Below are 14,243 nucleotides of genomic sequence, written 5' to 3'. Positions count from 1 at the left end.
TATTTGAGCTCTGGGAAATGTCCAAAGGTAGAGACATTTGTGAATTTTCCATGATGTTGTTTGACATGGTACTCACAAGGTAGAATATTTAAATGATTTCTTATGGCTATTCAGCAAGAAAAATGAACTTTGGCAGCAAATCTCTGTAGTATACATGCAATTTTCATTGATAAAATACTTCTTGACTTTGGCAACCATTAGTTTTCCAAGCTTTTTGAAGTCATGCATTTCATTGCTGGAATTAATAAATGAACTACATCTACCAGAGAGGGGAATTAATATTATGCTGGAGTTGAGATAAGGCAGCTTCCTCAGAGATGTCTGAAAAGCAACTTGCAGTTAGTACTGTCCTTATTACAGAAAACAACTTGAAATAATTTGGGCATGTTTTGATGATCTTATTTTGATGAAGACCAAGAGAACTCTTGTTAAATAAATCCTTTGGGCCTTCCTGGTTTTAGGAAATCCCATAATCCACTGTAAACTTCAGTGCTTTTAATAGTTAGATTTACTTAATAAATTTCCTAACTATAAGTATATTAATAATTAATCATTATTATCAATATTTTAAACATTAATGTTAATAATGCAATCATAAATATTTTGCAGAATCCACTAATTCTATTCATTTTAAGGAACAAAGACAATGATATATTCAAGAGAAGAGTCTTACTATTTTTCTCTTTAGAAATAGCCTCAATCTCACTCTAAATCTAAAATGTCATTTTTTTACACATACAGGTGGAAACAAGCAATTACATTTGTCTCTAAGCAATACCTGTCCATCAATTTCTTGACAGCCAAGGCAATATCATTATTGTCACTATCGCCCCTTAAGCTCCTCAATTCTCCCTTTTGAAAACAGTATACGTATAAAGGATCTCCATTTGCATTCATAATAAGGGATTTCAGAATGTATATAAAATATTTACCACAACATTGCACCATTATTTACTATATACAGTGTTAAGGATGAATTTTATAGAAAGAAAACAGGTTTGGTAGAAATAGTTTTGCCTTATTCAATAGAGTCAAAGTTTTCTTTGCCTTTTAGTTTTCCTTATAGTTTTTAAATCTCTAGTATGATAAAATGGAACATGAACAATTATGCCAAGAGGTATCTGTTACTCTTACCATACCTACTAGAAAGAAAGGCACCACACTGCATGGCAGTTATTGCTGGATTTATATCTGTCAGCAGATGCTCACAGAAATGAGAATGCTCTCTCTGAATTCATATTGTGCCTACTGCCTTTACTCTCCAATGCCTTTCCTCAGGGAGTTACAGGGATAAGAATCTCTTCCAGTTATAACTAACACTTTAAACCTCACTGAGAAGCATATTTTTTTGTTCCCTCTCTGGGGAACCATTTATCTCCTCCGAAGTATATTTTCATTATTTTGTTTTAAAGAATGGGGTTTGGGTGCATGTAACCCATTCAGTTATCGGGGTCAGATGCAATTGTTTCCTTCTCCCAGAGTGCATGACTTCCTCATGTGTCAGGTGGTTCATAAGTGCTCTACTCTGTGATTCCTGACTTTCCGACCTATCTTCTTAAAGAAAACCATTAATCATCTAAATGCTTGCTGCTAACATGGTAAAAATACAGTGAAAACTAGTAATCCTGACAATAGCACAATTACCTCAGCAGGAAAGAAATAAGTTCATTGTATAAGACACAGTGTAGCAAGACAAATTCTGTAACCCTCATTTTCCCAGGGTAGTAAAGCGCTACCTTCGTTAGAAGGCAGAGAAGGCCACCTATGTGGTGATGGACTCAGGACGCGGGAAAGCCTCCAGGCCAGGAGATACTGTCAGCACTCCCAGCCCTAAGCAAGACTTCGTCTTTACGTGGCATTTTATAGAAACCAAGTCATTCTGCCTCAGGAGCTCTCTCCAAGTTTCTGCCTTTCCTTCAAAACTTGACTGTTTAGTCTCACTATATTTTCTGTCCCTCAACTTTCTCTCTCTTATCATTTGACCTAGTACCATTACACTGGTATCTGTGGATTAAGGTGGATTAAGGGTTTAACCAGTTTGGAGGTGTTACCTTGGCTATAGTAATAATAATAACCATACTTCCAATATGAGTACTAATGTGATACTAACAGTGAAAACATATTTGATATTTACAAGTTTGTGAGGTGAGCATAATTTCTATCATTTTATCCAATAATGCTGATTTGATTGCAACAGACTCCTTCTTCACCCCAAAATGTGACCAGTATTACAACATACGGAGCTTTATTTCAACTCCCAATGCAAAAAAATTAAGTTGCTGTAACCACAAATTTATCCAATACATGCAAATGTATGAAAATGAGTAGAACAATTTTGATTCTGACAAGGTTTTGACCAAATAAGACTGCTCTAGAAGACGTGATTTTTAGAAAGGAGAACTAACTCCTCCTTGGTAAAGCCATCAATTTCCATTAATGTTGTTGTCAAATTCACAGCCTGTCATATGCTTATATTTAAAATGAAAAATTAAAATGTTCATACAAATAAAGCGTGACAAGATAACACTCTTTAAAATGTTATGTTGTCTTAGAATTACCCTATGACCTGGTGATCCCACTTCTAGGTATACAATGAAAAGAATTTAAGCATAGCCTTGAGAAAATATTTGTACACCAATGTTCATAGCAGCATAATATACTGAAGTCAAAATGTAGACACAAACAAGCATGTCCCAAAAGATGAAGGAATAAAGCAATTGTGGGGCCCAGCTATTCAAGTTCAAAGTCCAGAAGATAGGCTTCCAACTGCCCCTTCAGTATAATATACTTAACTTAAAGTTGACTCTTTAGAAACTTCACTTATTATTTACAAAATCTTTTATAAGCAGCACCAGAATTAGTATTTGATTGAATATCGGGAGAAGGTGAGTTTAAAATACAAAATAGTTACTGCTTCCTTTCCATCCTCCAGCCCTTGCAAGAGAATATCCCACCCTATGTGGAAGTCTCCAAGAAAGGGAATTCTGGGGAATGTAATTTAATCTAGCTCATTTGGTACCCCATGGAGCCAACATCAGGTAGCCTGTTATTTTGTGATGCAATGTAACTTTTCAGTGTGCCATTTCCAAGTCCTCAACCCCTTATTCCCCATTTCCATTCCCAGAAGTATTAGCGTAAGCTTATATCATTGCCTTCAAAGTATTTTCTTTCTCCTTTGGAAATCAGGCCAAAAGCAAAAGTTCAATTAAAAATAAACAAAAACAAAAATACTAGTCATCAGTTGTGACAAAGGAACTTTGTGACTGGTTTCCATGGATTAAACAATGCAGCGTTAATGATAGTGAAAATGGTGTGTGTGGGGGGGGATGTATGCAGACTGCAGTTTCTGCATGATTTTTCTGTAAACCTATGACTCCTTTAAAAAAATTAAAAGAAAGATTAAAAATAAAATTCATTTGTAAATACTATCCCCAGACCAGAGGCTCAGCTTCAATTGGTAACTTTATAGAGAAGTAAATTCTCAGGCTACATCTCAGACTTAATGAATCAGAAATCCTGGAAGTGAAGCCCAGTAATCTGGATTGGGTTAAAAAAGTCTTCCTGATCATGTATATTAAAATTTGAGAATGACTGCTTTATATATTAGAATTCTGCCACAGGTTTGCTTGCAACGCTGCTTTGCAAATAGGTTGCCTGTTATGTTATTGATATTCTATCCAGGAATTCAGCATGCAACCATTCAGAACAAGAATTATTACCATGTTTTTAAAAGAAAAAACTTCTTGTCTGTATTCTTATAATTGTGCTGTTCCCATTTGCCAGAGAGAATTATATTAGTCCTGGTATCTTTTCTCAGTTTCATTTAAATTTCATTGTATCAGGTTGATATTTTAGAATGTGTGAGATGATGATGAGAACTTGTCTAGTTTTACTGTAGATGAAGTTTTCTTCTCTATTTTACTGTGATTTATATCACCTTTAATGTCTGTCAAGCAGTTTTGGAAATATGCACCAACTCTATCTTTCTTGGAAGTCTCTCAGTGCACTGCATATTTATTAGATACTAACATCTAATGGAATGTAACCTCTTTGCTTTAAAATATAAACTTCCTTGCAATGTCATGGTTTCAGGTACACCTGAGAGCTATTTCGATGCATCATTATCTCCACTGAAATGGAAAAGGTATCAAGGGGTTATTTCTTTTAACAGCGGAGAGGTGTACCAATCGTGCTCAAAAGTAAAATAGGTTGTCCCCAAATATTTGATGGAAAAACTGGTATTTCAAAAAAGTGCAGTCTCGCTGCATATTAGAAGGCTCTGAAGAGCAACATTTGTTTTCGCTATCTTACTAAAAATTAAGGTCACATATTGACTTCTTGCTAAGGAGCAGTTGTGCTAAAGAGAAACTGGGGAAAGAAACTTACCACTCAGGTTAGGTAAAAGAAATGTACATAAAGCAAATGTTTGTAGAAAAATACCTGCTCTAGTAGCAAAACCTAGAGGGACAGCTAATAAAAACACTCCACTTTGAAGAAAAAATCATGAACCAAGGTGCTCAGTGGTCATCTACTTTCACTTCCCTTCTCATCTTCCTTGTCATTTCCTAAGAACTGTTTTGGTTTTTTTTTCTCTCACTACATGGGGCCCTGGATTCATTTTAATTCATTCTTATTCATTTCTGTATTAGCTCCATAGAAGGATCACCATGAACAGAATTGTAGTAATGCCTTTACAGGCTGACAGCTTCAAAAAAGCAATGCAATCTCCACTGCAGCTGGAGTGTATATGCAATATGTATATATAAAATCTTTACTCATTATCGTGGATTCTATATGTAAGGATTTGCTTATTTACTAAAATGTATCTGTAGCCCCCAAATCAAAAAAAAAAAAAAAGCAGACTCATAGTGTGCTTTTGCAGTCATTAGGCGACATGCTCAGAGTGGGAAAAATTTTGAGTTGCCAGACAGTTGCCTTCCCAGCTAAGTGCGAACAAGGCGACACTCTACCTTCTTGATTAAGTCATTATATTGTAAAAAAAAAAAAAAGTCTTGTATTTACAGTAGATTGTATGCCATGGTTTTTTTAAATACTTTTCTGTAGGTGATTTCAGTGTTTCAAATGTCCCCCAAATGTAGTGCTGAGGCTTTGTAGTCTTAAACAGAAGAAGGCTCTAAAGTACCTTATGGAGAAAATTCTATGTAAGGTCAGCTTTGTTCGGACCACAGTTAGGGTGCTGTTCGCCATGCGTTCAGTGTTAATGGATTAACATTTTATGTTAAATATGGTGTCTTTAACAGAAACATACCTAAAATTGTAATGAATTGAATTAAAAAACGTGACGTATTGATCTGTTGACTGAAAAATGTGACTATAGGCTTGCAGGAACCTAACTCTGTTTTTCTCCAGGAACAATAGTTCAGTATTTGCTAATGCAGTGTTCTCAGTGACTTTTATAGCATATAACTATCACAAATAATGACAATGACTGTGTATGATACGCATATATATGTTAATCATAAAAAGTTAGTCATAAAATAATGATCAGAAAATCCAACCATGTTCTCACCTTTCTCATAATGACACATCGATGCTTTTATAATAATATCAATATAACATAATATAATTGTAATATTATATATGAAAATTTTCCAAACAATATTTGGTTCTTCTGCATTGTATTAGGTCACCAATGATATAATTCAGCAGAGTTTACAGCACTGGACAAACAGTGAATAATTGTCTGCTCAATGCCTTGACCCTGGAAATGCTGATCTTCACGTGGCAAAAAGTAACTGCCCACTCAGGGAACACCAGATGTCTTATCAAGAAACTACATCTTGGAGATAAAGTTAATTTTGGGGGGAAAGAGCAGTAAGGGGTGACGTGAGGTGAGTTTGAAGAAATGGATTTCTATATTATATGATTAAAATATTTGATGTTTATAATTCTTCATCTTAATATAATAGTATTTGTTTTAGTTTCTTAGGCTGCTTAAAGTAAGTACCATAAAGTGGTTTGGTTTGAGCAATGGATATTTATGACCTTACAATTTTGAGTCTAAGAAAATATACAAATCAAGCCATCGTCAGAGTGATGCTTTCTTCCCAAATATAAGCTGCTAGCAATCTTTGGCTATTCTTTCACCTGCAAAGGCACATGGCAGTGTCTGCTGGCCTCTCCTTTCTCTTATGGGTTTCATTGATTTCAGATTCTTGCTTCAGTGGCTTTCCTTTTCTTTGTCTGATTTTCATTCTCTTATAAAAGGTCTACAGTAATAGGATTAAGACCCATCTGGGTTGAGATGAGACACAACTTAACTGAAGTGACCTCATCAAAAGATTCTAATAACAATAGATTTACACTCATAAGAATGGACTAATTTAAGCACATGTTTTTCTGGGGTATATAGAGCTTCAGACCACCATAGTATTGAAGATATTCATATATTTTACAAATTAATAGTAATAGTTATCTTCTAATTAATGTACTTCACTCTTTCATGCCCCTTCTATATGTTTCACATATACAGCAACCACTCAGTTTTTATAATTATTTACAAATTTAAAAAAATATGATTTTGTATTTTTCCATAGAGAATATCACAATCTTAAGACAATATGATTTAACACAATATTTTAAAATCATTTTGCATATAATGAAAACTTTTTGGGAAACAACTTTAAAGGTAAGATCTTTGATACAAAAGTAAACATTTCCTGTAAGAAATAACTTCTAACGTGTAGCAATCCAACTCCTCTTTCACAGTGAGCCAAATTGTTAACCAATGTAATGTAAATCAAGTTTGCATACATAGATATTAATTAAATATAACCGGTTAAAAGTGGGAAATTTAAATATGTAAACATTAGTTTAGCATAATTTATTATTTCTAGTAATTCATAAAATTTAAAGATTTTTAATAGCATAGAAGTGTTACATTAAAGAAATATTTATACATCTCATCAGATGTATTGTAATTTGAAGGTTCCAAGTATTAAAATGTTATCTACTGTAATTCACTGTAATATTTACATTTTAATTCAATAATAGGAAATGATAAGATGTATATGGTCTTTGTAATCAAGGAGAAGCATTCATAAATTTCAGCAGAATTTTTTAATTGTGTGACTTCAGGCAATTAACCCCTCTGATGCTCAATGTTCTCATATGGATATCAAATTGCAAGTGCATGTGTGCGCATGCATGCAAGCATGAAGTTTAAATTATAAAACATTTCTGACAGCACTTACAACAGAATTTCTTCATTTACCTACATATATTTATTTATGCAGTCAAAGGTAAAATAACTCATAATAAACATCTTACCTCTTATTTACCTTACTTCAGGTAATATAACACTCTTTGCTTGGGTAATCCAAATTCCTATTTGTAGTCACATACATAGACATGGCCTACATAGAAATGTATTGTGACCCTTGTTTGTCATTATTATATTGTGAAACAAAACAGCAAATCCATGAAATAATTGGTGGTGTCATAAATAACAGATGCACTTGCTGTACTTTTTCACTTGAATAGGTATTTTTCATTTGGATTTGCAGTGCTCTGCTTTTATACCCTTGGGAAACCCTATAATAGAGTTATCTCTTTGTACCTGAAGAAAGACTAGGCTTTGATAAACGGGAGGGGACAGAGGTCATATCCTGTAGATTTCATGTCATTGTTTTGTAAGTAGTTTTTTAATATTTAACAACAGCAGAAGTTTTTAAATTTGTCATTATTTATTATACTATTAAAAGGTGTTAGTTACTAAGTACAAGTTTCAGAAAAGGTCAAAGATTTTTCAAAAGGAAAATATTTATTTGCAAGAGCTTCTCACAATTAATAAGGGAAAGAGGATAACTGATGTATTGTAATGTGGTGAACTAGAAGTACTGCTTTTCATAATCTGCATATTGTTACTGCAAACTATTTTCCAAAAATGGGTTACAAGTGTGGAAATTGCATATGAATTTCCCTCAGGAACCTGGTCAGCTGAACAAAGTTTGAAATGGTAGATCAGTTGCATCTAATCTCAAGGAATCTACAAATTTTCTCTGAAGTGTCATATAGCTTTAACATTTTCTAAGAATGTCATAATATGGAAAAATTTATGAAGCACTGGAAAGAAGGCAACTCTTTGAGAAGAAATCAAATGGTGGGCAGGATAAGAAGGTGGCATAGCTTGAGGTGTAGATTTTATTTTGTCCTCTTAAGCAGTTAGTGAATAGCCAGGAATTGTACAGAAAAACTGCTGGGGGAAAATCAGTGAGTGGACACACAGCATACACCAGGCTAGACCAGATGAAACAGCTGAGATCCTACAAAGAACTGTATGACCCTCAAGCCTTGGAGGCCAGCACCCCTCCAACATGGGCATAGCAGGCTTGTTCCCTATGAGAAAGGAAACAGACTTTACTAGCAACAAGGGCTTACCTCAGCCAATCTTCAATTGTGCTATTAATTAGCAAATTCTGACTAATTAAAAAAGACCCCCAGCATAGATAAACCTGGAATAAGCACTAAAGGATGTAGGAGTTTTGCCCCAGCAGAGATGGGATGGGGCTGATGGAAAACAAAATAAACAAAACAAAACCAGAAGTTTTTTGAGTTGGACAACACAAAATATTGGTAAATGGCTGGACCCCAAGAAAAGGGGCACATGAGGCCTAGACATACAAAAAGCCACATACCTACCAACTCAAGCTCTTGATTGGCAAACCCAAGGAGTAGGGGTCTGGCTCTGCTTTTTTTTTTTTTTTTTTTTTTTTTTTTACTTACCAGCTCATTAGATAGAATTGGAAACAGTCATAGACTCTAGCACTGCCCTAGGCAAGAGCAGAATTAAATTGGTTTGAGAGACAAAGTAACTAGGCAGGAGAAAGGACTTAATTCTCTAGAGGGTCTATCTTCCCCAAGAAAAAGAGGGCAGGGCCCAGCTCATGTGGAAATCTCCTTCAAAGAATTCACACCCCAGGAATTGGAGAACTGAAACAATTAAAGTCATCATAATAACTCACCTCTGACTCAACCACACCCCTGGCAGGGCCTATCTGATATGGGTCTATAATATCTGTTGAGCTCTTCCTCAAAAAAAAAAAAAAAAAAAAAAAGGTTTCCATATAGGCAGGGCAAGAAACAGAAAAACAAACATTTAAAAATTCTGATCAGTTAAACAGAACCTACGAGAGGCACAGAATGAGTTGAAATGAATGTCAAAGAACAGATAGAGAACATTGTCATCCAGCAAGAAATTCTTAGCTAAAAGAGTGAAAACAACCTTCAGAATAAATTAGTTAAGAAATCAAATGCCTAGACACCAGTAAAAAATAATGAGTCATATTAGGAAAAATAAAGATATGGCTCAGTCAAAAGAACAAACTAACACTTTAAATGAGATATATAGTTGAAATAACTAATTTAGGATGTTTTAATGAACAAGAAAAATCTCATCAAAAATCAAATCAATGAGTTGAGAGAGGATGTAAAGAAGACACTGGGTGAACCAAAAGAACACAAAAGTTTGAAAAAACTAATCACAGAATTTATGGGAATGAAAGGTACAACAGAAGAGATTCAAATAAAACAATGGGAACCTACAACAATGTATTTGAAGAGACAGAAGAAAGGATTAGTTAACTAGAGGATTGGACTAATGAAATCCAGCACACAAAAGAAAATATAGAAAAAATGGAAAAATATGAATAGGGTGTCAGGGAATTGAATGACATGAATTTACATCTTGTGGGGGTCTCAGAAGGAGAAGAAAAAGGAAAAGGTGAAGAAAAACTAGTGGAGGAAATAATCACTGAAAATTTCCCATCTCTTATGAAAGACATAAAATTACAGATCTAAGAAGTGCCACAAATTCCAAACAGAATAAATCCAAAGGGACATACTCCAAGACACTTACTAATCAGATTGTCAAATGTCAATGACAAAAGGAGAATGCTGGAAGCAGCAAGAGAAAAGCAATCCATCGCATACAAGGGAAACCCAGTAAGATTATGTGTGGATTTCTCAGCAGAAACCATGGAGGCAAGAAGGCAGTGGTATGATATATTTAAGATTCTAAAAGAGAAAAACTGCCAACAAAGAATTCTATATGCAGCAAAAGTGTCCTTTAGAAATGAGGAGGAGATTAATGTATTTGCATACAAACAGTGTCTGAGAAAATTTTTGACTAAAAGACTGGCTCTGCAAGAAATCCTAAAAGGAGCACTACTGGAAGATAGGAAAAGGCAAGAGAGAGAGGTCTGGAGAAGAGTGTACACATTAATATTATCAGTAAATGTAAAGAGAGAAAAAAATTAGATATGACATATAAAATCCAAAAGAGAAATTGGTGAAAGAAAGTACTGCTTTTATACTTATAGCATTAAATGTTAATGGGTTAAACTCCCCAATCAAAAGGCACAATATGGGAGAGTGGATTAAAAAATAAGACCCAACTATATGCTGTTTACAGGATGCTTATTTTAGACGCAAGGACAAAAATAGTTTGGGGGCAAATATTTCATGCAAACAATAATCAGAAAAGAACAGGACTAGCTATACTAATATCCAACAAATTACACCTCAAATATAAAACAATTAAAGGGATAAAGAAGGATACTATGTATCAATAAAAGGAATAATTCAATGAGAAGACATAGCAATCACAAATATTTATGCACCAAGTCAGAGTGCTTCTAAATACATGCAGCAAATATTAACAACACTGAAGAAAGAATTAAACACCTCTACCATAATAGTTGGAGACTTCAATTCCTTGCTCTCATCAATGGATAGAACCTCTAGCCAGAGGATCACTAAAGAAACAGAATTTGAATAATATGATAAATGAACTAGGCTTATCAGACATTTACAAAAGTTCATTTATCATATTATTCAAATTCTCAATTTATTCTCATATTATTCAAAATCTCAAAAATGAGAGAATACACATTTTTCTCAAGTGCTCATGGATCATTCTCAAGGATAGACCATGTGCTGGGTCATAAAGCAAGTCTCAAGAGTTTTGAAAAGATTGAAATCATATCAGACCTTTCTTGGATCATAAGGCAATGAAGTTGGGAATCAATAACAGATAGGGACCAGAACATTCACAAATATATGGAGCCTAAACAACACACTCTTAAAAAAAACAGTGGGTCAAGGAAGAACTTGCAAGTACGTGAAACTATTGAGCTGTGTTCCAATAGCTTTGATTCTTGATGATAATTGTATAAAGTATAACTTTTGCAATGTGACTGTGTGATTCTGAAAACGTTGTGTCTGATGGCCCTTTAATCCAGGGTATGGACAGTTGATTAAAAAAATATATGAATAAAAAAAAGTAAATAACAGGGAGGATGATGAGTAAAATAAATTGGGTAGATGGAAATGCCAGTTGTCAATGAGAAGGTGGGGAAAGGGGTATGGGATGTATTAGGTTTTTCTTTTTCCTTCTCATTTCTTTTTCAGAAGTGGTGCAAATGTTCTAAAAATGATCATCGTGATGAATACATAATTATGTGATTACTGTGAGCCAATGATTATTGCCACTGATTATTTTAATTATATATTAAAACCATATATAGACTGTATGTGTGTGAATATTTGTTAATGAAAATATTTTAAAAAGAAGAAATCAAACAATTAAATTGTCAGGTAAAACATCTTAAAATGACGTTTGAATGAATTGCAGATATAGGTTTTAAAAAATAAGTTATTTGCTGATGCCAGTAGTAATATAAATGCAGGATTCCTGGAGGGTTTAGGGAATCCTCAATATATGCATTTAGGGCAGGGTTAGTAAACCCCAAAGTAAATGCACTCCTTGAGACTTTGGCAAATTCTTGTGAATGTTAGCCTCCAGTTTGAACTTTTCTTAGGGCAAGGAAAAAAAGCATGATGCCCAAGAAAGACTAGGAAATGCCCAAAGTGGAGACTCTAATTAGTAACAAAGGTTTATTTCTTCAGTCTAAGTGTGAATATATCCACTGAAAAGAAAAAGGTAGTAAAAAATTTAGACCTCACTGGTACTAGGTTGAAAGAAAAAAAAATATTCTCTGAGAAATTACAGTGACAAGCTAACCCTAACCAAGGTTTGTACAGAGTTCATGCTATTTGCATGCATTTATAATATTACTTTGCTGATAATGCCTTCTGACAATAGAAGAAACCCAAATTCTATCTGAAGGAAGACAATTTGAATAAAGGACTCAAGGGACTGCCACAATAAAGTTTCAAGGAAAAAATAATAATGACAGACAAATAATCCACATGCAAGTAGAATATTGTGGGTAAACATGAGAAGATGCAATAAATATCATTATCAAACCCAGAGTTTTTAGAATTCAGACTTATCAGAATACATGAGAGAAAAATAGTTTATAGATTTTTAAAGGATAATTGTGAATCCTAAATATATTAATAAAAACTGAAATCCATAAGAAATGATGAAACACGTTTGAAAAATAACAAACTGAATTCCTGAGGGAAAATATTCCATAGTAGAAAGCAGAAATGGAATGGATTGGTTAATCAATAGATTAAATATTATTGAATATAGAATTATTGACCTGAAAGGCAGATCTAAAGATGCTAAACACAGTCCAGAAAGACAGCATGTATTAAGTTATGATGAAGAACATAAGAGTCATTAAGGATATAGTGAAAAGTTTTAAGATTCACAAAATGAATTTTATGAATCTTATGGGATATAATTAAAAGACTGAGAACAGCACAATATTCAAGAAAATAGGGGCTGGGAATTTTCCAGAATTGTTGGAAAAAAAAAAGTCCAGTACCAAAACTCAGTACCATTAAACCTAATGAACCTCAAGAAATATTAATCAAAATAAATGGGCATCTAAGAACTTCAGGGAGAAATTGCACTAAAGAGAAAGGGAGTATATTAAAGACAGATAAAAAGAAGACTGTCAACTTTTCAACAGTAAAATTGGCAGCCAGATGTAAATGGAATATCATCACATGAAATAATGAAGCTGTTAATTCTATGTTCAGAGAAATTATCTTTCATATATCTGGGTGAAAATGAAAAATACATATATTGTCTGGTCAATAATAAATGTATATTAATAGGCTATTTTGTGAGCTATTCTTTTCCTATAACTATGTGTATTGTCAGGGTTCTCTGGGGAAACAGAACCAACACTGGATATCTGTAAATATGAAATTTTATAAAAGTGTCTCACACAACTGTGGGGATGCACAGGTCCAATGAAGGTCTTCAATGAATCCCCCAGGAGAACCAGGCTGGCTAAGACAGATAGAGAGAGTCTCTCTTCTGACTTCTCCTTAAAAATCTCCAGCTGATTGCACTGAACATCAAGGAGAATTGAAGGCATTCCCCTTGACCGACTGCAGATGTAATCAAACATGGATGCAATCATTATGCTCATGATTTAATAAACCAGCCTTCTGGTTTATTAAACAGCCAGGAAATGTCCTTGCGTGAATGGCTAGGCCAGTGCTTGCTTGAACAGAAAATTTGGCACCATCACATGGCCAAGCTGAAACATGAACCCAGCCCTAACCCAATGCATGTAATAAATTCTCAAGTTACAAGTATCTTTCTCAGTTACAATTACCTAACTTTACTCATTGCTTTTCCATATTTTATCTCATATGATTAATGGCTCTTCTTGGACTAAAATTTTAGAATTATTTTTCTTTCTCATTAGAAAAAATCCAGCTTTTATTCAGCTATAAATCCAGGTTTGTATTTCTGGATTATCATGAACAAATAACTAAATTAGGAGTCCAAGACCAACTTCTTCTCAAAATGGAGTAAAACTTCCTGCTGCATTTAACATAACTTCAGAAAGTGGATTTATATATAATATAAGCATTCTCCCTTTTTTCCCCATGCTTTTGTAGCCCACATATCTGTTTTTGTGAAAGAAAAATGGTGAGTTAAAATGGAGTTGGAGAGCTGTGCATACAGAAAGGTCTTTATGCCCACTCCTTTGATACTCCTGAGCAATTTGTTAGATATAGCTTTTATCCATCATACATAAGCCAAGGCTGGCACTGAGATTGTGTTCACACAATAGAAAAATGGGGCTTTTGTAATTATTTGGTTAGCTGACAATCAATAGGAGATTACAAGCACTAAGTAACTGAGGATGAAGGTGGTGCTAAATTGTCTGTTTGGTTATAAGTATTGATCAAATTAATAACATAACTGCAGACCACCTACTTCCTTCCTTAATACCCATTCAATTCCAAACATTTTCATTTATTTGCTCCATCAAGAAATGTGCAAAAGG

The sequence above is a fragment of the Tamandua tetradactyla genome, chromosome 10 (assembly GCF_023851605.1).
Source record: "Tamandua tetradactyla isolate mTamTet1 chromosome 10, mTamTet1.pri, whole genome shotgun sequence".
In the NCBI taxonomy this organism is placed as follows: Eukaryota; Metazoa; Chordata; class Mammalia; order Pilosa; family Myrmecophagidae; genus Tamandua; species Tamandua tetradactyla.
Note: the sequence above shows the minus strand (reverse complement) of the source record.